The sequence below is a fragment of the Dromaius novaehollandiae genome, chromosome 2 (genome assembly GCF_036370855.1).
Source record: "Dromaius novaehollandiae isolate bDroNov1 chromosome 2, bDroNov1.hap1, whole genome shotgun sequence".
NCBI lineage: Eukaryota > Metazoa > Chordata > Aves > Casuariiformes > Dromaiidae > Dromaius > Dromaius novaehollandiae.
In genome coordinates, this window is record NC_088099.1 from 29,207,950 (window position 1) to 29,230,626 (window position 22,677).

Below are 22,677 nucleotides of genomic sequence, written 5' to 3' on the forward strand. Positions count from 1 at the left end.
TGGCTGCAGTCTTTAAGCATCATTAACAGTTCTTTAAGTGTTGCTTTATTAAAAAATTGTAGAAGAGTGATGGTTAAAGAAATGATCATGGTTGAAAGAAGAAGCTGAATTACCTGAACTAGTTTCCAGAGTAATGCACTCCATGCTGTGAGTCAGGTTGGCATCTACAACTAGATTTCTTTATGTATTTTAGCCCTAAGACAGCATGGAGCCACACAGGAGGAAGCCCTGTGATACTGGGGCAGCGACTTTGTCAGAGGTCGTGTGCGCGTCTTGAAGGGTCTGCTCCTGAGATTACGCAGAGTGTCGAAGCTGTGCAGGAACGCTGGCAAGGAATCCCTTTGAACACTGACCTTTCGCTTTTCCCTTTTTGGTGATAAAATATTCAAGTGAGCCAAAAGTGACCCATTTTCTGTGCTTCCTGTCAAAGTGAGCAGAGCAAGGAGAGTGTAGCAAGGGCATGGGTGGAGCCCTGTGGATGCAAACGATTTATTGAGCAGTTGCTTTAAGCATTTCAAATTACTTCTGTCATCATCCAGTAGCAGCTATTTACGGGTATGAACTTGAATGTGTCACCTGGAAGAAACAGGTGGCCAAGGCGGCTGGGGAACTGATGCACAGTTAGTGTCTCTCTTTGTCCCTCTGTGAAGGAGGTGTTTCCTAATGACTCGCACAGGGACGAGAAGTCCTGCCAGGCAGCCCTTTCACTTCATTTCCTTGCTGCATCACAACTAACAAAGCAAAGTTAGTTACTTGGTGCATCCTGTGCTCGGAAATGCCTTGTCAGCTTTAACAGGTTTTTTTTTCTTGTAGCCTGGAAAGCAAAGAAGTTCACCTGAGCTGGTCATACACGTTCCCTTCGCTAGGAAGGATGTTTGACGTGACTGCTGGTTGCACGAGGGTGTGCTCCTTGTGTTCAGCCCAAAAGGATCCTTGAACCCTCCATAGCTGAGGGGAACTGGAGCACCCACCCCTGAACCAGGGCCAGAGTCACACTATCGTTAAGGGAGAGCGGCAGTCAGCAGGCAGAGGGAGACAGAGGAGGTTAATTTATCTAGATAGTCTTTTTTTTCTTATGAAAAGTGCCAGGGTATATCCAGTGGTACATGTTTTCCCAGGGATTGTTTTAGCATAACTGAGTATAAAAGTGATTTTTTTTTAATTCTTCTGAGGTGTCAGAGGCTTCATCTCTGATGAAAACCGTGGGAATAACATCATCTTCAAACAGGAGTGTGCAAGGGAAGGAGGTTGGGTTGATCTGATAGTCTGAAGTTGTGTTGCCAGGAAACACCCAAGCTAAATGAATCAGCCACCAAACCACCCATTAAGTTCAAATTTTACACTGTTTCAGAAGGGCTTAGCTTGGCAGATAGTCTCGTAAAGTTGAACAGCTTGGTGCACAGTGGAGTCTTAAAACTTCAGCTTCAGAGAACAGAACACTGCAGTCCTGAAAGCCTTCAAATAGTTTTCCTCTCCAGTGATAGAAGTATGGCCATATGAAGCACATATGTAATTAAAAGTGGTAGGGATATATGTGCAGAAGATATGACCTTGGAAATGCATTTTATAGTTATTCTGCGTTTGTGCCAGATTTCTTGTCCATTTTCAGGAGTGAGAGCTATTTCAGATTGCCATCTTTATCTTCCCTGCCACTTTTTACCTTTTTTATTAAACTGTGTCCTATTTCTACTTAATCCACTGTAAAGCAAGCATTTTGCTGATGACATAGCTCCAATTCATTACTGATGTCTTTAGGAAATGAAAAGTGATCAAATTCCCTTATGAAGAAGGATGCTGGTTTAGAGAGGTTTCATCTGTCTTTTCTTAAAAATATAACCTAGAGATAATATTTTTTTAAACCTTGCAACCCAGATAGTACTGATGTGCAGTTAAAATGTAAGCAGGGACAGATGGTTGTACAGGGCTGTTTATAAGCAATTAGGCTCTGAAAGATCACTGTTTGTACTATCTTTTCTGCGTGGACACTTAGGCCCTATATAATAACTGATTTTATGAAATACTGTATAGCTGTTAACCAACAGAACTGAATTCTTCAGTTGCTTAGTAACTAATCCAATTCAGGGAGGACATAAAAATAGAATATATAATTTTAGAACCTTTAGGCCCTTTGCCAAGCAAAATATTCTTACTAGCAGCAGTCAGATTTGTGATTTGAATGGGTTTTCTTAATAGAATAGATTCTATTTGTTTTATGTAGATAAATGCTACTTGCTTTTCAAATCTGATTAATTACATATCCAGGCCATGAGGTCTTGTAGCTTCTGTTCTCTCCCACAAGTTTATTTAACTAAAAATATAACATCACTAAATATAATATAAATAAAAATGGAAAAATATCTTCGTTGACGGCTTCTTTTCAGCGTTAATTGGGTTAAAAAGCCTAAGACTGCAGTATAACTCAGTAAATCACATTATATTGCCAGGAGGAATATCACAAGCATCTGCTTAATTCATGTGTATTTTTTTCTGTACTTACCTGTAAAACTTGTTGAGAGAAAAAGGATATTTTTTTAAAAAAGATACTATGGCCACTATTGGTAGGAGTTACAATATAATACAGTACCATTTATTCAAGCAAGGGAGGAACCTGATACCTTTATTTTCTCTGAAAAGAATGCTTTGGCTGATGAAATATGCCTCCTGTTTTAAAATACGCCTTCCAAACTCTTAGTGTTTGTTGTCTGCACTTTTTAGAGCCTTGGTCAGTTTATGCACGTACGCTGTGCTTTGACACATTGCATACACAAGTCTTTTGCAAATTATGGTGAGGGCCTGCTTTCTTTTCCCACAAATTTATCGGTGTCACCACTGGATAAAGGATTTGCAGGACTAAATCCTCGCATGTGTGAACAATGTCACTGAAGTCAACTCTTTTGCCCTTATTGCTGAATAAGGTATGCAATACGGGATCCCATATTCATGTAATGCATGTATTCTGAAACTGTCACGGTGCTTTGGGTTATCAAAACAGATAGAGCGCTCCTTTTGCAGAACAATTTGAATACCTACTTGCAAGTACATGAATTTTGATTTAATTCCCCGCTCCTTTGAACCATGCATTCAGGAAGTTCTCAGGTATTCCTTTATCTCTTTCAGTTCAATAAGTATTTTAATGTAGGGCAAAAAGCATTCAGGATTCAGTTTTATGTGGCTGGCACATTTTGCTCGAAGAAGAATACATTTTTAGATGTAGTGATTCAGCAGGTTTTTCATTCCACTTTAGGATTATCAGACTGTAGGGTAAAAAGCTAAATATAGCAAATACATGCTTTACATAGTATTTTAATACTTTTAGTTTAATGCTTTTTTTTTTTTTTTTTTTCTGTTGTAGTTTCAGGCACTGCTATCCTTATTTTCAGCACTGTAATTTATTAATACAGCTAACAGGCTTGTCTGAAGCAAATTATGACTTTACATCACTGTATGCTGAAAGAACAGCATGCCAAATCGAACAGGAAATTTCCACTGGAACATCACTGTAATTAGTTTGCATGTGCAAAACTAGGAGAAATATATTTGGTATGTCTGAAACTGAGAAATACGGGCACAGCAGTTACCTGCAAACACATGATGCAGTGCAGATCTTCAATTCAGAGCAGAAGTTTCCAAATAGAGATTTAAGGGGAAAAAAAAGGCACTAGGTGTGTGCCCACCTCTACTTCAATAATTAATTGTTGCCCTTCAGTTTCTCTTTCCTGTGTAAACTGCAGGTCACTTTTAGTTATTTTGGTAGTGTTTCCAATTAAGTATGACAGCGTGGCAACATACTTGCCATCTCCTTGTGCCAGAAGAGCTCCCACTAGCTAGGTGTTAATTTTTAGGGGGAAGATGAATTTGGATGTGAAAACTCTTGCAAGCAGATGGGGTCACCGAGGACTAGCTGTTCAACATTTTCCCTTCCTCACTGTGTTACTTAACTCTGTACATTACTGCTCCTCCTTGCTGCCTAAATCCCTTTTCGGTGTCACAGCCTTTTGCCTGCAAAGCGGGTTAATTATTGGTGCTGCCCCATCACGAAAAGCTGGTGATCAGGCATCCCTGCACCTGTGAGCCTCCAGCAAAGCCCTCCTCTCCTCAGCGCCCCTTTGCCCCGAGGCCAGGGCAGGAGTGGTGGGGTCTGATTTTGGGGCTGAGCAGAGGGAAATGCGGCCCCGGGGGCTGCTCCTGCACACCAGCCCCACGTGGGTACAGCCTTGGCGAGCACAGCAGGATGGACCCCAGGCCCTGCACTGCCGAGGAAGCCCCTAGGAAAAGTCAGCCTCCGCACAACGGGGTGGATGCCAGTTACGTGGCGCATGGTTTGTGTGTGTGGATATGCTAATGGGGGGCCCTGGGAGTTAGAGGGAAGAACAAGCTGATCCTGCAGGGAGGCAGATGTAGGGAGAAACAATGATCTGTAATGGCCCCGGCTGGTGGCACAGGGGTGGAGAGGGTTGGAGGCGGCAGCTGCCCTGCCAGATGGTCCAACCATGCACCCATGTTGCAGCTGCAAGAGGTGCAGGCACCAATAACAGCTGCCAGCCTCATCCAGCAGTGATGGTATCGACATAGGGTCGGAGCAGCAGGAAGATGAACATATAGCAGTGTCCATCATTGAGCCATGGAGCAGTTGCTAAGTATGGGGTGACACACTTCCACCCCAGGTTGGCCCTGGCAGGGCTGGGTTGTGTCCAGCTTTTCCAGCATCTTTGGTCGTACAGCCTTCTCCCCATCTCCTTCTGTTTCTAATGTAACTTTGTGGGTTGCCCGTGATGTGTGGAGGGGACCAGCACAAAACTCAGTGTCCCTTGAGACCCACTGGCAAGCTCCCCTGAGCACTTTGGAGGCATGCAGACCTTGTGCCCTCTGCAAGAGCATCACCCAGGGCTCTCAGATTGGGGCTAAACGTAGGGTAAGCCTTTGCATGGCATTTTGGGGTGAAACCAGCCAGAAGGTCACTCTTGCTTGGAGCCAATACTCATTTTCTGTCTGGAGTTCCTGGTCTTTCCAGCTCTGGCAGCTTGCCTGACCTCAAAGGTCAACCTGAATGTTTGTATTTTATTGAGGATAAAAAAATATAAGTGCCATGGTAAAATACGACTGGATATGCTACTAATTTTTTCACTAAAGAAGTTCAGGAAACATTGCATAATACAAGGGTTTGTGGCCAAAATGTATTATGCAGTTAATTCAAGTAAATTGCAGTTACTCTGTAGCAAATAATTACCACCTGTTTCACATCTGCCTCAAATCCACTCAAAATACAGCAAACTAGTCATCATTCTTGTACTATTTGTGTAGTTTTATTATTTGCAGTTAGATTTTTATTTACTTATCCGATTTACAAGAATTTTTTCATGCCTTCTGTACACAAAATGGCAAATTTAATAACCTCCTTAGGATTTGTTTATAAAACCTTTCAAAATATGTTTGTAATGCATGACAGGGCTGCTGATACACTGCAGATACTCAGTGGCCTTTTTCATAATGAACCGTGGTTCTGAAAGTACTGCCTACTGCTCTGAGATTTCAACACCTCCATTTCACCTTCAAAAATAGTGCACGTGAACATGTCACACGCTCAAGAGCCTTCTCAATGTCACCTTTGCTCAGTGAAGGCAGAAGCTCTTGACCTGTGTGTCTGCAGCACTGTTGGGACAGACACATGTTGCAGTGAGACAAACAAGGAATTTTAGCAAGAATGAGCACCTCTTGCAAGGATCACCAGTTATGATGGAAATACAGAGGAAAGACAAGGATGAAAGTCAAATGTATGCTCTTTTAAAATATTCAAAACAGCCTGTAAGTGGGGTGTGGACTCTTGGTGCTGATCTTGCAGAGCAAGATGTGTCATCGTAGTGATTCCTTTCAATATTACATTTTACGACATGACTGAGAGCGTGGAAAGGAGGACGAGGGGTTAATTCCTTGCAGCATGTTTAGGCCATCCCCTGAAATCACTGGAGCAAAACTAGTGGAGCAGTGAGTCCGGCCGGTGCCTCTCCGCGGCTGGAGCAGCAAGAAGCGGAAATCTTGCTGTGCTGGCGTGTGGGGACGCAGGGGCACAAGGCGCCCCGTGCTCCCAGGAGCTGTGGGTCTTAGCTCCTCCCTTGGCCCTTCAAGCTGGGAAATGCCGCCTGCTACTAGTCTGCAATTTAAAACCTTGTCCATTACAGCCAACTCCTATGTACGATTTTGCAGCTCTGGTATTACACTGAGAGAAAAGCATGACCCTGGATGCCTTCGGTCTGAGTTAGGGTCATTGGCCTGCCTGGATGTATTTGTGTAGCAACATCCTATCTGCCTTTAAGTTTGCCACCCTGGGCAAGAACTGGGCTTCCATACAGGCAAAACTGCTTTTCATTTCTGTAGTACAACCATTCTCACAAAGGGCAATGGCATTTACCACCACCACATGCATCTCTGAATTACTGTTCAGTTGCGATGCAGAGCTTGTGCCCAGCATGTATAAATGAGGAAAATGTGGGTTTCTCGTAGACTGTGGATTTGTGTCGTGGGCTGCATCGCAGAATTGGGGATTTTTGTGTATTGTCGTTCTCTTGTGCTTCTTTAGGAGGGGAAGGAAGTGATGGACTGAGATCTCAAAATCTTTGTGAACATACAGAAAACATTTTACAGCTGATAAAAGTTAAACTTGGAGGATGCCCGGGGAATGAACGGGAGGAGCGAACTCAGTGCCCACTATTGCATGTCTCTGTGATGCCTCTCAAAACTGCCTGTCAAAATCCCCCATCCAGGAACATGGTACATTAGTAATTATGCGCATCTATTAGCGAAGCAGCCATTCTTTCTCTAAAATGCTTTGTGGCAATATCTCTCCAAAGAAGCACATATCTCATCTTGCTGTCTGCTAGATGGCCATAACACCTCCCTAAGGGAGATGCCTCTGATAACACTATATTAAAGACAGGGCTTGGTTTTGTCTTTTAAACCTCTATCACACAAGCCAATGCACAAGGAAAGACACCTATTATAATTTTGTAGACAAACGTTAACAAAAGCTGCCTGCATGCGTGCACGCATACGCACGCGCACACACACACACAATTCAATGTTAACATTGCAGGAGGCTATGATGATGACAGGAGTACTTTTATTGTCATTTCTGCTGGGGGAAGAAAAACCGTTTATTTGTGCAAATAACCCAAGCTCAGCTTCATTCCTGAGCATCCTGTTTGCACATATGAGACTGTTTTGTCAGCTGTATCTTTAGGTACAGATTAAAATGCAATACTATGCAGTTCCCGTCTTCAGAATACTTGTGGTTATTTATCTTAAACAGATTAGTACCATAATAAAATGTCCTGTAGGGACATGGATATTATGTAGTAAGAATCCCAAATACTTTTTTTTTTTCAAAAAAAATGCTTAATTGGAATCTCTTACATTTGGTTTTCCTGATTATATTCTGTTCATTAATGGAGAACAAGTTTGAATAAGAACTAAGAGCAAAACTAGAGGCAGAAGATAGCATAATACATTATTATTAATTAAGCTGCAAACCTAAAACATGATTCCTTCCAACTTCTTATCTTCCAGACACTAGATTACTTAGTGTTTTCAGAGACTACTGCCAGACAGACACATCCTGTTGTGATAAAGGAGACCAGCTGGATTTGGGACTGAGGCTTAGTGTTTGTGGTAAAACTGACCGTAGTGATTTGCTGTCAAGTTTGCAATTTTAATGGCAAAATCTCTGAAGTATTTTTGCTTTGATTCAGTTTCTTCACTGGTATGGTAACACAAGAGGGGATGGCTTGTTTGCAGCTGGTTTGCACTAATGTAGGTTGCATTGCAGTCTGTGCAATGTAAAGGAAAAGGGCTTGCATATTTATGCTTAAGAGTTGCTCTAGGTGGGGTTTTTTTGTTATGTTTGGGGGGGGGGGGGTTAGGAAAGAATGACTGGGTGCAGAGATTACATTCCAATAGGGATAACATTTAAAATTCTTATGCTGGTCATGGTTTTTATCTGCCTTCAACAGAACTGAATAGTTTTGTTAATTGTTATTGTCTTCCTGCCTCTTTGAGAAATCTGAGCCTCGAACCTTTGTAAAGTCTGAGAACAGGGAGGTGTCTTTACTTGTGAAAGAAGCATAACAAGCGGCAGGTAGAATGGGGAGGAGCTTGAGGTCCTTCCTTCCTAAGAAGGAGCACTATCAGACTCCAGTCATCCTTTTTTATTTTTCTGATGTATTCTTCTCAGTGTATTTTGATTTTGTTCTCAGTGTATTTTGATTTCAAAGTGTGTAAAGAAAGTGCTTTCCACACTTCTATCTGCTAATATGTCAACCATGTCTAACCCACATTGCTAAAAAAGCAAAGGTCATGTACTTTTGTAAGGCCACACACCTAAATTTCTCATTTATACCTTTTTGATGAATATACCTTGCTGTTCTGTTATGGTAAGTGGCAGCTGGTATCTCTGGCTGGAGGGAGCAGAGGTATGTTGTGCACTCAGCTCTACCCGTGCATCTTCATCCTGCCCTGCAGCATCTTTGCCGCACCCTGAGTATCCATCTCATCTACTTAGGGAAGGCACTAAATACCTTAGCAAAATGCTGCTTGTGTGATGTTTTTGTAGGAATGCAAATAAACAGATAAACCACAATAGGCAGTGGTCTGCCAGAGATGACTAAGCTTACACATGTGCTGTGCACACGAGTTATTAAAACTACATCCTTGCACAAAGGATTTGCAGAGTGGTTTCAGGAGGCAGAAGCCAATGCGCTTGCTCACTGTGACTACTTTTTTACCCATGGGAAAGATTGGTGTTTTGGCTATGGATTTTTAAGGCATGGGAGTCAAATCACACTTCCCTTCCTCTCTGCTCAGCTCGGAAAGCTTGGTGTACCTCATGATTTTTTTTCTGTTTGACAATTCGGAAATACCGTGGAATTCAGTGGAAGAAAAGACAACACAATGAACATGGAGTCACACTTAACATCCCTTTGTAAAAGCCTCTACTCACTTGTCTGCTCTCAGTTTCTCTCACCCTCGCTTTTCTGGTATGCCACACCACTGAAGGAAATCTCAAATTCAAACAGCTTTATTAGACCTTTTATTAATCTGACATATTAACCTATCATGTTAGTATGTTCACTCTCCCTAACCCAGGACTACAATTTGACTGTTAAAGATATGGTGGACAAGCACTGATGATACATGTGGCATTTGGCTGAGGGCAGAAGTACCATTAATATTAGTCTTCAATTTTATTAAGGCAGGAGATGAGAACAGGCCTCTTCTCAGTCACCAGGCTTGAGAAATTAATTGCAGTCTGAAGAACAGCTTGCATTTTATTTGTCCTCCAGACTTCGGAACAGTATGTGTAGGTACAAAGGACAGTGATGGTCACAAGGATATGGAGATAATAATAAGAAAGTTCCCTTCCTTCTTCACTTTATGCAAGTTTTACTCAGAACGTGAGATGAGATTATTATCATTTTTTATGGGTTACCTTCACCTCCAGTCTCTCTGCTCCTCTGAGCTTTCTGGGTTTCAGCCAGAGAAGTCAAATGCCACAGGAAAATCCAATCTTCTAAGATTCGCTGCCTGAAGGTATTTGGAGAGGCATCAAAACTCCTAAGTCAGCCAAGTGTCTTATGTTCTCCATTAAACAGTCATAGAGAGAAACTATGGGTTAACATCCAATACCTGGCCCTGGGCTTATCATTTTCCCTTTAGTTGAATACTTACCATGTTTGTGTTTTAAGTCAATTTAAATCGCCAGTGGCTTGCAACAGGACTATATCTTCTCTGCACCTTAGCGAACACTGAACATTTGAACAGTGCTTTAATTTTAGCAATCAATGTTTGCAACCAATATCTTTTAAGGGAAGGTAGCAGAAAGAGAGATTCTTTTTATCCTGGACTGTCAAAACCTAAAGGCTAAGCAAAGCTGGAAAGAGGGGAGCAGCTCCAAGACGCTCAGCAGCACCACGTTACAGAAGACGAGATCGGTCGGGGGCTTCTCACCGAATTGCTGCACCTTTAGGATTTCCACCCAGGATTTTTGGGGTAAAGCTCACGAGCCCAAAGGATCAGGGCAGAGGTATCCTGGGAGAGCGCCAGTGCGCGCTTGCGAGCAGGTGGCACGCCAGGTGATATACGGGCTAGATTTAGCTGCATTTATGAGCTCCGAGTGCCCTGCTGCTGCGGGGGAGTAGGGAGGGCGGGAGCGGGGCCGCGGATGTAGCTCCCGAATGCAATTTGAGACCCGTCTGTTGTTCGGGTTCGGGTTGGCGTGCCGGCATGGGCATCCGCAGCATCGGCATCTGCAGCGTGGGGACAGCGCCGCTGCCCTCGGACCACGCGGCCGCCAGCAGCCTGCTGCCCCAGGGAGCTGATTAATAGATGCGGAAAGAGTCAGGCCAGTGATTTGTCACTTGATTTTGCTAGTAATTTCTCTAAACAATGAACAGGCAATCCTGTAAGGGGCCATAGATTTCTGAGATGAAAGCCAACTCGCGATTGTATGTATTGTGAGTACTTTCTGACAAAGAGTTTCTAAAATGGAGGCATTGGTATCCCATTATTTATGAAAATCGCATGTATATAATAAATGAAAGCTGTATTCTTTAAGTACATTGAGAGAAAAGAGTACACTTAAGCTTTGTGCGCATATTTAAAATTTATTTCCTTTGAAGCAAAACTTTTTATTTTTCTAAGGCTAAAAGATGTTTAATTTAAAGAGCTGTTTTAGAAAATGGAATGGCACAAAATAAAAATGATCAGCCTTTGTCCCCAAAGAGGCCATGCTGCGTCAGAGCGTTTAGCAAAGACCACATCGCCATCTTCTCCCATCATCTGATGTTGTTGGTCAGAAAGGTGCTTGCAGGTGTTGCAGGCCACACTGATGTGGGCAAATAAAACCAGCCATGTATTTTACTTTATTCTAGAGTCATCATTTTACTGGTGCTGTTCTCAATTGCTGTAAATTAGCCAGTTTCCTAGACTGTATGTTTTTTTTTTCCCTCAGAGAAGTACAGTTCAATACATCAGCACTGGACACTAATCTGCAAGCCTGTAAAACAGGTTTTGTGCACTACAAGACAGTGAGTCCTGTAACGAGCTGTAACAGCCCTGTCCTGCTGCTGCAGAGAGGTTAGGGGAGAGGCTCTTCTGATGTGTCTGTGTTGCATTCAGCAAGCAATTTTTCAGATTATTCCTTTAAAACCAAATATGTAATGACACCCTAGACTAGTATGGTGCCTGTCAGGAGCATACATTTGATGTAAACATGTCTCGGAGACTTGTTTATTTTCTCATGACCAAAAATATGCTGGCCCAATATAAATGTCACTGAGCTCGATGCATTTTGTGCAATGACACTGATAGATTTAAAACAGTGGTAATAGTCAGACCTGAATCCTAGGAATTGTTGAACAGTGCTTGCTTTTTAATTTTTTTTATTAAGTGCTCTACATTTGAGTCCCTCTGCCTACTAGTTTGATTCTCTGTAGTCCTCAGCAGTGTGGTAACTTAACAGACACAGGGGAAGGATGTGAGGGGGAAAGAAATTATTCTTCATTAAAGTGGAAGATTTAGCAGGTGTGTGGAGGGGGGAGGTGGTTAACAAACATTTTTTTAGTCTGGATTTTAATTATTTCCATATATGGTAAGGAAAATGTGAACAGTATGTACTTCTTGATCAGATATATTGGTGGAGGGGAATCTCCTATGCACAGACAGGTCAGTGTACAGACCGAATGGTGTTAAGTTTCATTGTCTGCAATCAGTAATGCTCGGCAAGAGACAGTAAAAGAACTGCAAGATGGGAGACTGCTTTGCAGTGCGTATGCATTGCTTTGTTGAAAACGTATCAGAAAAAAGCCCCCAAATCCTTTTGAACCTCAGTGTGATGAAACAGCGTTCCTCTGTCGGGATGTCTAAAAACAATTCTGAATTCCCCAGTGTTAATGATCAACGTTCATTACAAGGTGATTTTTCCAACAATGAATCAGCTCACTAGAAAAGCACCTCGCTGTGTGTGTATAGCATGCACCAGCCTTTTTTAAGGGATCAGCTGCTTATTATTCTGCTACCCCTTTTTATTTTCTTCTCCCTCTCTCTCAGGAAGACTGCATACAAATACAGCAATCGATTGAGAGGAGATGTTCTGCTTTTACGAGATTAATTACAAACATAGGGATGCTGTGTCTGGCCTGTATGTATGATTGATCTTGTAGGAGGAAATGCAATAGGAAGCTAATGCTTCCTTTTATCCAGTAAGCAAAGTTCAAAGATGTTTACATTCTGCTAGGTAAGCACTGCTGTCTGAGACCCCGAAGATGGATGGACTGTTCAGTCAGCACAAATTCATGCCAAGGTAACACGCTGAGCCATCTCTGCAGACCTTTCTCCAGCCATGAGGCTGTAGGGTCAGAATCGGTAATTTAGCAAATAGCTTAATTGTTTCATGTTTTAATTGGGCCGGATATGCGCGTGAAGCTGCTATGGTACAAGAGGCAGTAAGTGGAAGGTGTAGGTGGACTATGCTGGTGGGGCAGTGGTCCGAGGAGGACGGGCTGCCGAGGAGGAAGGCTTCAGGTTATGCTGTTCTTGGAGCGGCCATCCCTGTGCAGCTCTTCAGAAGTCTTGCAGGTTTTTTGTTTAAAATGTGGCTGGCATAAGGCACGATCTTTGTATTCCCACTCTGTAGTCCATGGGAAGTAGGTGTGGAAGCATCTGCAAAAAGTGCAGTGCTTAGCTGCCCTTGTTTATATTCGTATATAAATATAATCTTACAAGCCGTGGATTTGGCTCAAGGTCCTTTTGAACAGGCTCATTTGTTCTTGGGCACAGTCTGGCACTTGTATTTAGGCTGAGAAACAGTGTCAAGGGTGACAGATCCAGCTTAGTGAGTCAGCCCTCTTCTTCACGGTATTTTAAATAATAGATGGGCTAGTGCTGAAATTTAACTCCTGCCAGAGCTGCTCAAATATATGGTATATTTAAAATATTGATACAACATTGACTCTCTGCTCAGGCAGAGAAGGAGATCTCCACCTTGGATTGGTTTTCTTAGAAGGGAAAAGAAATCGGAGGGAGGAGGAGAGGGGATCCCATGCCATAATATCGTGTAACGGTGTAAAAATGTCCTTCACCTGAGGCAGTAAAGCTTTCAACTCTTGCAGCATGTTCACAGAGAATCCTGAAACCAATGCTGCCGTCTGTGTTGTATTTATATGAGCATATGCACTGAGCTGATGATAGGGGAGAGAAAGGGCTGTTCCCTCTGTTAAAATAATTAGTGTAATAAATATAGCGTGGTGAGCGCAAAAGGAGGTAGAGATCCCTTTGTTCGCATCTCACCGTTTGTAGCTGGGTAAGCAAGCCTTGTGGAGTTAAGCTCTGAATTTACTTATCCTTTTATTTTCTTCCTAGAGGTCTGGAGTAGTATGTCCTGTTGATGCCAGAATTAACAAGTGACACTGAACCGCTGCTGCGTTAGAGCAACATCGAGGAATCATTGGTCTTTTCCTTTTCTCCTTTTTTTTTTTGGACGTTCAAATCCTGCCCGATAAACATAACCCATTTGCTGTTTAGCAGTCAGTTTACTAGGCTTGACAAAGGTTATTGCAATAATTGATGTTCCTCTTCTAATAATTAATGTTAATGAGTCCACTAAAGAGTAAACAAGACAACAAAGAACTGTTAATGAGAGAGTCTTTACTCATTTGTTTAATCTTTTAGTAAGATAATGGGCGATAAATATATCGCTGTTCAGCCATCTTCAAGTCCTTAATGCGTGGAGAGTGCTTTAAAAAGAGATTTGAGCTGATTTTTTACACTTGCATTTAGTATATTCAGCTGACTGGGTAGGTGGGGCGTCTGAAAGAGTTTGGAGACCTATATAATTAAGTGCGTTGACATTCTGTGTCTGAAGGACATTGGCAGATATCCAAATACTATGTTCTGCTCTCAAACCATTTAATTGAAACCATACAAAAAGAGGGGGGGAGGACAAAAGAGAGGGAGATCTTGGCAAAAACCTTATGTGCGGTTTTTCACTATTGGATTGACCAGACAGGGCAACAAAGCAGATAAAACAGGATTAGCAAAATTGTATTGTTGGATATTATATGCTGTGTGACATGTACTACAGCAAAGGAATTTGGCAGGATTAACCTGCAGAGGATAAAGATGTAACAGACAAGAGGGGTGAATTAATAGATTGCTGTGACCAAAGCAAGGAAATCTATTTGCATGGAATATTAACAGCAATAATAAACTTTTGGCCGGGGGAGGTCCCGTTGCTGTCCATAGTCCTGCAGTTATCCTGCTTGGAGAATCTCTTTCACCAGGAGGAAATTTAATGTAGAAAAAAACAGCTCAGTGGCATGGTTTCTCATTATTCTTGCTCTTTCTCTTTAAAAAAAAAAAAAAAAAAAAAAAAAAAAGCAAATTCCCAGGCAGGATTATCTGTGTTGTTGGGTTTTTTCCCCCAAACAGAGAAGTTTATTTTTCTGTTTATAGGAGATGAGATTCTTCTTGTAATGTATTAGTGTCATCCTAAAGTAAATATTCTTTTTTGGTATTTTTCCTCAGGGCTTCTAGACCCAGCAGGCTGGACAGCATGGGAGAACACAGTTCCATAGCTGTGGTTATTCAAATTGTACATGAAATTGCACATTTAAATACATGTAATTTTATCCCTAGCTGAAATCATAAGAAAGCTTTCAAACCACATAGTTTTAGAGAACATGAAAACAATTGCCAAAAGATGACTAAATAAAACCATACTAAGTAAAAATGGGAGAATATGAAAATTTCCAGTTGGACATACTCTTGACTGAGACTATGTCTCCATCTCACTGAGGGGGATAAAGAAGCAGGAAGCCAGCCTCTGTGTCTGGTACTTTAGGGGGATTGAACATCTCAGATTAAGTATAATTAATTTCTCAATTGTAGGGTATATAATACTGTTTCTTACTGGAAAAAGCTTTTAAATTGGCTTCTTCAAGAGAGCAAGCAATGCATGCAATAGCCTGATTTTTTTTAAAGAAGTCTGATATACTTTAGTGCAGATTGCATGAGAGGTTTCAGAAGGTTTTAAACAACCTTGAAACAGGCTCATATCATTTGTTTTTCTTTTCCCACCCACAGTACTAGTGACAGACTTTAGTGTTCCCATGGAACAGAGAATGTACAAAAAGTATTTGGCATTATTCTGTGTGTGACACAATGTGCTTCATCAAGTGTGTGGAGTGCCACAACATGCAGTGAAAGATCTGCTTAGGGGAAACTATTCACCTTCATCCAGCATTATCATGTCACCATTGATCAGTACCAGCCAAAACACAAGTTCAGCTTTCAGCCTCTTCCTTTCTGGGTTGAAGGTTGAATAATAGATAAACATAAAATATAAATACATTGTTTTGTTCAGTGTATCCTGGTGTATTAAAATTCCAGAAACTGCTCTTTAAGTAAAAGCTCTGTTAGTACAACATGACTGAGACTTTACAAGTGCAGACACACGCAGGTGTCAAGAAATTTACTTCCATTTCCTACAGCAACTAAATTATATAACCTGTTTCTCTAGAATATCTTCCGTTACTGCATATGTTAATAGCTTTTCTGCCTCGGGACTAAATGTGACCACGTCTTCCATCTCTGCACTGAAAGGCAGTGTGTGCAGTTTCCTCTGGATTAAGTCGGAGTGGGGATGCATGGGGCAGGATACTCCTGTTGTCAGCAAGGTCAGAAGTTTTGCCTCCACATCTAACCAATTTCACGAGATCTATTAACAGCTTCTCCCTGCAGGTTTGTTGGGCTTCACATCACTTTCTTTGTCTCCTGTTTGGTTAAGAAGTCCTACAATTGGTTCATATCCCAGTGATAGTCACAAAATGATTCACAAAAACTTGGCTGTCTTTCGGGTTTTGGTTGCTGAGGAAAGTCTGTACGTAACAGACTGATTCAAGTTTATTTTTTGCGTATTTTTTCCATGTGTCTAGATGAACTAGCAGGATAAGGCGTTGTTGGTATCCCTGTAAAAACAGCCCAACCATTTTGCACAATTTGTAGTAGTACACGAGCAGCATTTTAACGGGGACTAGTCAGAAACCCATTTGGATTTCCACATTTTTTATTTTTTCTGCTTGAAAAGCTGCCCAGACTCACGCTTTCCCCAAGGCCATTCCCGCAGTGCTGTAGCACTGCAATTTTGAACTCCTCTGATGCCTGAGATGCATGCTGTTTGCAGGCTACCATAGTTCGTGTGCTCACTGATATCAGATCTGTGGGGTTTTTTATCCTTTAACCAATATGGAAGTCTGGGAATCCATAATTCCCTGTGTGATTTGAACAGAAGATCGGCTTTAGCAGTTAGTTGTGGGATGTTCCTCTCAACTTGTGCTAGTTCCTGAGGGGCAGGGGCCATGGAGGGGAATGAAGGGCCCATAGGCTGGGGCGCTGCGGGTCCCCACAGGATTTTGGCGGGGAGGGAGCAGCCATCCTGGACGTCAGTGCACCGAGCAAGTTCTGGGAATGAACCCACGGACGCTTTGGTGTCTCTCCCACCTTGCAGAAGCAGACAAGATGCAGGCCTGAGGGACGCGAGGGTAAACCGCAGCTTGGTGCTGAAGAGGCCATGCAGTCCCTGAGGCGCTGTTCTCCTTCTGACAATATCCCAGGATCCATGAAAAAGCAGCCTGTTTCTTCTGTGTCTCTTAGGGCTTGGCTGAGTTTCTAGGTTACTTCCCTTGCCTGCAAGCCTCCATTCCTTATGAAATCAATGTAGGAAATGAACAGCAAGAAGCCAGCTGTACCCCTAAACCAATATTGCACTACACTGGCCATCTTTACGAAGCAGTAAATCTAGCCTGCAGCACCAGTTTGCTGCTCTGTATTTGGAGATATACACCCTTCACACTTTCATATTGTTTTAAACAGCCTGGCAGGGATAGAGAACCCATGTGACTGATGGACCTAACCCTATCCCTTTGCTTTTTAGCATGCAGCGGTAAGGAAGATGGACCCCTGGAAGAGGATGGACTGTGGAAGACCCAGGCCATGGCGACCCCAGCTGGGTTGCCCTGTCGGTGCCGTGCAGCAGCTGGTGTTGTGAATCAGGCCGTCACCAGTCAGAGAACGGCTACTTCACAACACCAGGGTCGCACCCCACCAAGCTCAACGGCCAGCCACAGAGAAGGGAAGGTTTTCTGAGGCAAGGCGCGTGGAGCACGTCCTCATTTCCTCCACCAAAGTCCAGACCTGCAAAGGTAATCAGGTGCTCAACTCCTATTTAGGCACCAGCCTCCCACTGAAGTCTGAAATAGAAGTTAGGCCCCTAAATACCTCTGCGGGTCTGGCCCCGAGACCCTGCCTTGCTGTGTAATATAGAGCATTTCTTCAGCAGGCACGGAGCAATCCCATCAGAGACTCTGTAACTACAAGACTTACTATTTTAGTGTTAAGAAATGGGAAACTTTTATTAAGTCGTGGAAAACAGTAGGGTGAAAAACATCTCTATGTTCCTTGTGTAGCTCTCCATTACAATAGTCATGTCTGTGGTCATCGCGTATGACTAATCCTGGTCCCTTTCCTATGTAGACACCTAATCACATATTCTCTGCAGAAGATACTATACCTACCAGGAAAAAAGCCAGATTCCTTGGAAATGACACTAGAACAGCCCCAAGTGTGTTGTAATGAATAAAAAAGCACCAAAAATAAATAGTGTGATTGTCTATCATCAGCTGCTGTCATTAAAATAGAGAAAATGTGTGAATTTGCATTGCTTAAGGAACCCCTTATAACCTGCTGTTAGACATAAAGCAGTGAAGCACACACAAACCCACTCTGTCCTGAGTGACCCCGTAACACTTCCCATGTGTTGCAAGTCGCAGCGCAGGCTCATCTGTATCTCTGCCCTCGTAAGGTAAAGCCAATGTGCTGTTAGTCTTAAGAGAACAGGGTATAGCGGAGCACTTGCCACTTGAAGTCATGTAATGTTAATGGAGGTCAGCACAAAGTTGATTGCTATATACAATCCAATAAGTTAAAGGGATGTTACTCAGGTTTGATCTCTGAAATCAGCCATCTTCTTGTGGACTCAGGATGAGTGTTTTACTGCTGACATTTTCCCTTCCTCCCACCCCACAAGTAAGACTGGCTATATTCTTACATATTGGCTGGCTAGCCTCTTGTAGTACTTACAACATAAAATACTGGATATGTTTAAAACTAAGAGTGGAGATACAAAGACAGCAAACAATTAAGGAAATGTAGAACTGATTAAGGATTTCTTGGAAGTTGTCTTTGTTGTCCTAGCTCATCTGATTGAAGCCAGCAGTAAAAATGATTTAAATCCCATCCTTGGTATCTAATTGCTGGCAAGGAGATGGATGTAGGGAGCAGTCAGGATATACTCAAGATCAGAAATAGCATAGGACGGCCTGGATATACATGTGTGAAGAGACAAAGGTTGTCACATTAAACACTTGCTAATCTTTCTGTTCAGGGGGGATTCCTACAGAAGTAACCCTGAATTTCCTTCATGGTGAAAACCCCATAACTAATGGCGTTAAAAACGTAGAAGATGTATGGAGGCTCACTCCAATAGGACATGGCAGTCTGTGGATGCAGGTTAAAATTGGCTTTTTTCATTGATCAGAGGAAAAGCAGGATCCTGGTTTTAACTCAGGTGCTCTGACAAGAATGAGTACAAATTTGTCAGCCTGACATGCAAGAAGTGTGTTTTATTAAACTTGTGCTCTGCTAACACAAAATGTGTGCTCTGTGTCGTGGTTTCATTGTTTATTATAACCTTGTTTAAAGCTTGATACCTAACACTCCAAGGTTTGTTTTATGGAATAAAATATTTGGTTCTTTAGAAACAGGATGTAATAATGAAATAACCCCTGTACACATGCATGCGTGTGCACACCCACTGATTTATGTGAGCAGCTATGCATACGTAGAATTAAATACCCTTTCATATTTTATTATGACCTGGAAACCTGTTTGATCAGGTTCTGTCCGTCAGTTCTGTCCATAAACATGTATAAAATTTGAAATGGGTTAATGCTTAATATCCACTGACAGATGACCTGATAGACTATCTGTGTACTTCTCTAAGTATGTTATGTGGAGACACATCATGGGAATGATTGGTCATTTTCAGTTCCCTTTGTTAAAAAATTTTTTGGCAGTGTCGCACTTCAGAGGTACCTTTGGGGCAATTATTGTACTCCATGTTGCTAACTAGAATCCATCACACTTTATGCTCGTTTAAGGTGATTTCCTAGCAAATTAATGCATACCATAAAATAGCACTGCTACTGAAAATCAAACACTCTTGCTTGCCATTAAGGAATCTAATCTTGTCACCTAGTAGGGTGGATAGCAGGATGAATGGCCAACTGTCAGCTTTAGATGATGAAGTAAGCTCTTTTTGCCCTGTTCAGCAGTTAAAATACTTAATTTTAGCATGTGCTGCAATGAAAGGTGAATGAACAAAATACATAGCTCAATATGAGATTTAAATTTGTGTGCATATTATTCTTAAATAAGCACCTAAAGTTCCTATTCACTTCAACCTGAATTCTGACAGCTGAGCTGGAAAAAAATCAAGCCCCATTGGGTTTCTGGGATGCACCCAAAACCAGAGGGATTTGCAATCTGTAGCTATGTCAGAAGATCTTTTTGGTGCTTTCTGGATCCTTTCTGATGCTTATGTACTATTACGAAAAATGTTAGGTTTTCCCCCAAAGTATTGTATCAGAATTGTTGTGAAAGGCCTAATTTTTTGATCTTAATAAAACACTGTGCTCATTGCTGGAGGAAAAAAAGAGCAATATCTGTTGAAACTGAAATGCTGGACTATAATCCCTTCTGAGTTTTTTATTTTTAAGGCTTTGTTATTCTGAAAGGATTTTTTATATTTAACCAAATAATATATCCTTTCACCCTTCCACCCTTTAAAATCTAAATCTGATGGTTTTATTTTCTCAGTGCATCCACTTTGTAGTACAACTGTTCTTCAGTTATTCTGATGGCCATCTTTGCTTCTTTCCCGGGTTTGCCAGCAGGGCATATAACACTTCTGAGAGTAGAATCCTTGTAAATTTTGCTCTCTTTCTGCTGCATGCAAAAGCCAAGTTGACAGGCACAGTAGGGCTAACCATCTCTCACATTATGTGTTTGTACGCACACTGCTTTGTTTATCATGGGGTTACTCATGAAAAGTGGCATTAATGAATTTCCTCTTTGCTTCTTTAATTGGGTTTCTTTTGCAAACAAGTAATATGAAATTAAAGTGATATTTCAGGCAGGCACAACATTGCAAAACAAACAGTAGGTGGGACTGAAATTTTGTACCCACAAACCCAAGTCAGGTTCCTATTTCAGTAGTATAAAAGCATCTCAATAGGAGGGGAAAAAATATAGAAACATTCTTCAGGCATCTTAACACAATGAGCAAGAGGTGACACTGAGGAGGAAAAAAGGGTTTTGTTCACAGCTACCATTTAAAAAACCAAAGAAGGATTTTGATAGAAAGGCTCATCAGATCAACTAACCTATGAAACCCCTATTTATTTATTCTGACATGTTGCCTGTACTTTGAAATCACTTCTGTTAGACTTATGCTTTATCCAGCGCATGGCAATCAAGATGACCGTTGGCAAAGAAAAGACAAAAACATAAAAAAGGCAAAATGCACAAATGAAAAGGGGCTAAGGAAGCAAGGGAAGGGAGAAGCTCAAGATGACATTGTGACCGTGAGGCCCCTCTGCTTCCCTGAACCCTCTCCCTTGCAGGCTCAGCCAGGAGCAGGCAGGAAGGCAACCAAACTGCAAGCAGAGAGCGAGCGCAGCCGAGGCACGGAGAGGCTCCGTGGGGCCGCGAGTGCCCAGTTAACCTCACCAGATGGACAATTACCTTGCTGGGGGTGAAGCAGATATGAAATGTAGGTCTTGGAACAGACTTCATGCTACTTCACCACTTAATTTACATAGCAGTGTATACATTACTGCAAGATTACCACTCTGCAGTGCCACTTGCCTGGTTGATGCCAAGCTTGTTCTCTCTGTAGTAAATGACTGTCAGTGATTTTTTTTTTTTTTTTGTAGTTCACAAATATAAGAATACATATAGAATATATATAAACATAAATATATTACAGTCCTCCCAGTATATAATCAGGCCTCAAATGTATGTATAAATGGGGCCTAAACATCCCCATTGTGCAGTGAAGTCACATAACAAAGAGCGTAAAAAAAAAAATCACAAAGTAAGGTGGAACAGCCATTATCCTCAAAGGTTAACAGAAATAGCACAAGAGAGGAAACAGTTTCTGAAAAACATATAATCTCCTTGAAAGTTTTATTATGTATCCTCTAAGGGGGTTCTCTCCATTTAAAAACCAAAGCAACAGAGATTTTGCTCTGTCATAATCCTGGGTCCCTGTTTGTTTATATAGGAAATTGCAGAAATTCCAGCAATATTTCTTGGACAAACATTTGCCTCTGTTCTTTAACAAGACTGGCTACACATGCCTCAATAAATGAGATTTTACATTGCATTTCATTAAAACTAGTCTTTCAACCATGCCTTACAGGAAGGCAGTACCGAAGCGAGCTTGCATTAGCAGGCTTTGTGAGTGTTGCTCTCACTGCCACAGAGACCGTTTTTCAAATACGTGCAAAGATAGCCACTCTCCAGTGCCTGCTTCATGCCAGGACAATTCCTCTGCTTGCTGGGGGCAGCAGCACCGTGCCACGCGCCAGGCGGGAGGCTGGGACGTCACGGCTCTCCCGGCGCTGCCGCAGCTTTGCACCACGCTGCTGCCTCCGGGGGCCCAGGGCGGGGGCTTGAGTCCAGCTGGTTCGTTTCTGTGGTGGGACAGCACAAAGCAGCAGACCTGGGACGGGCATTGAGGTCTGTAGTAATATTTTGACTAAGCGGCATCTCGATGATTCAGCTAAAAATTTCGGTGGCACGGGAAGAAAAACCCAATTCTAGCAGAGAATTCCTCAGCGTACATCAAAACGCCGCTTCCTAGGAGACTGGCCTCTACATGTCTTTAGGGATGTGGTTATTAAAAGGCCTAAACCTATATTTTAATTTCATTCTTCACACAGGGGCCTTGTGCCCTGAATAGTTTTCATCCTGGTGTGTCTATCATTTTCTGTTGTGTAGCTCTAGTAGCACGCTGCATCCCTGGCTCTCCGCAAGAGCCGACAGCTCCTCCTTGTGAATAGCAGCCGTGCATTGAGGCAGCTGATAATGTTGCAAATTACGTTTTATTTCAAAAGCTCCAGCTGAATTTCATAGTCACAGAGATGCCAGATCTGGTAGAGATTCAAGGAGGCAGCACTTTGTGTTGGTTTTACCTGTCCCTGGTGAGGTACATTTCTGCAGAAGCAGCTTAGAAATTTCTGTAATTCACATACATTACGATAGTGAGGAAAGCTTGGATCGTATCAGAAAATAACCCTTGTGAACTGGCTTGGAAGTTGTTAGGCCATGAAAGACAGCTGAAGGGCTATTAGCAGATTTAAAACCACTGGAGTTAACTGAGATGGCATTTTCTAGAAGATTTCCCCAAAATGGAGGTTATAAAGCAACATGTTTTCATTTCCTCACTCTCCTGTATTCTTATTTGTGCTGGAAAGGGGCAGCTGTGCCGTAAAGCTCTTTGAAGATTTG

At 42.2% G+C, this 22,677-nt stretch overlaps 1 long non-coding RNA gene across 1 annotated transcript in view; it reads left to right on the top strand.

Annotated features, from left to right (window-relative positions):
* LOC135327287 (uncharacterized) overlaps positions 1 to 12,349 on the top strand; it is a 66,131-nt gene extending 53,782 nt beyond the window's left edge. Inside the window, exon 3 of the long non-coding RNA XR_010387390.1 lies at positions 12,284 to 12,349. This is a non-coding gene — a long non-coding RNA (uncharacterized LOC135327287). The remainder of the gene's footprint in view (positions 1 to 12,283) is intronic.
* The last annotated feature ends 10,328 nt before the right edge of the window (positions 12,350 to 22,677 follow it).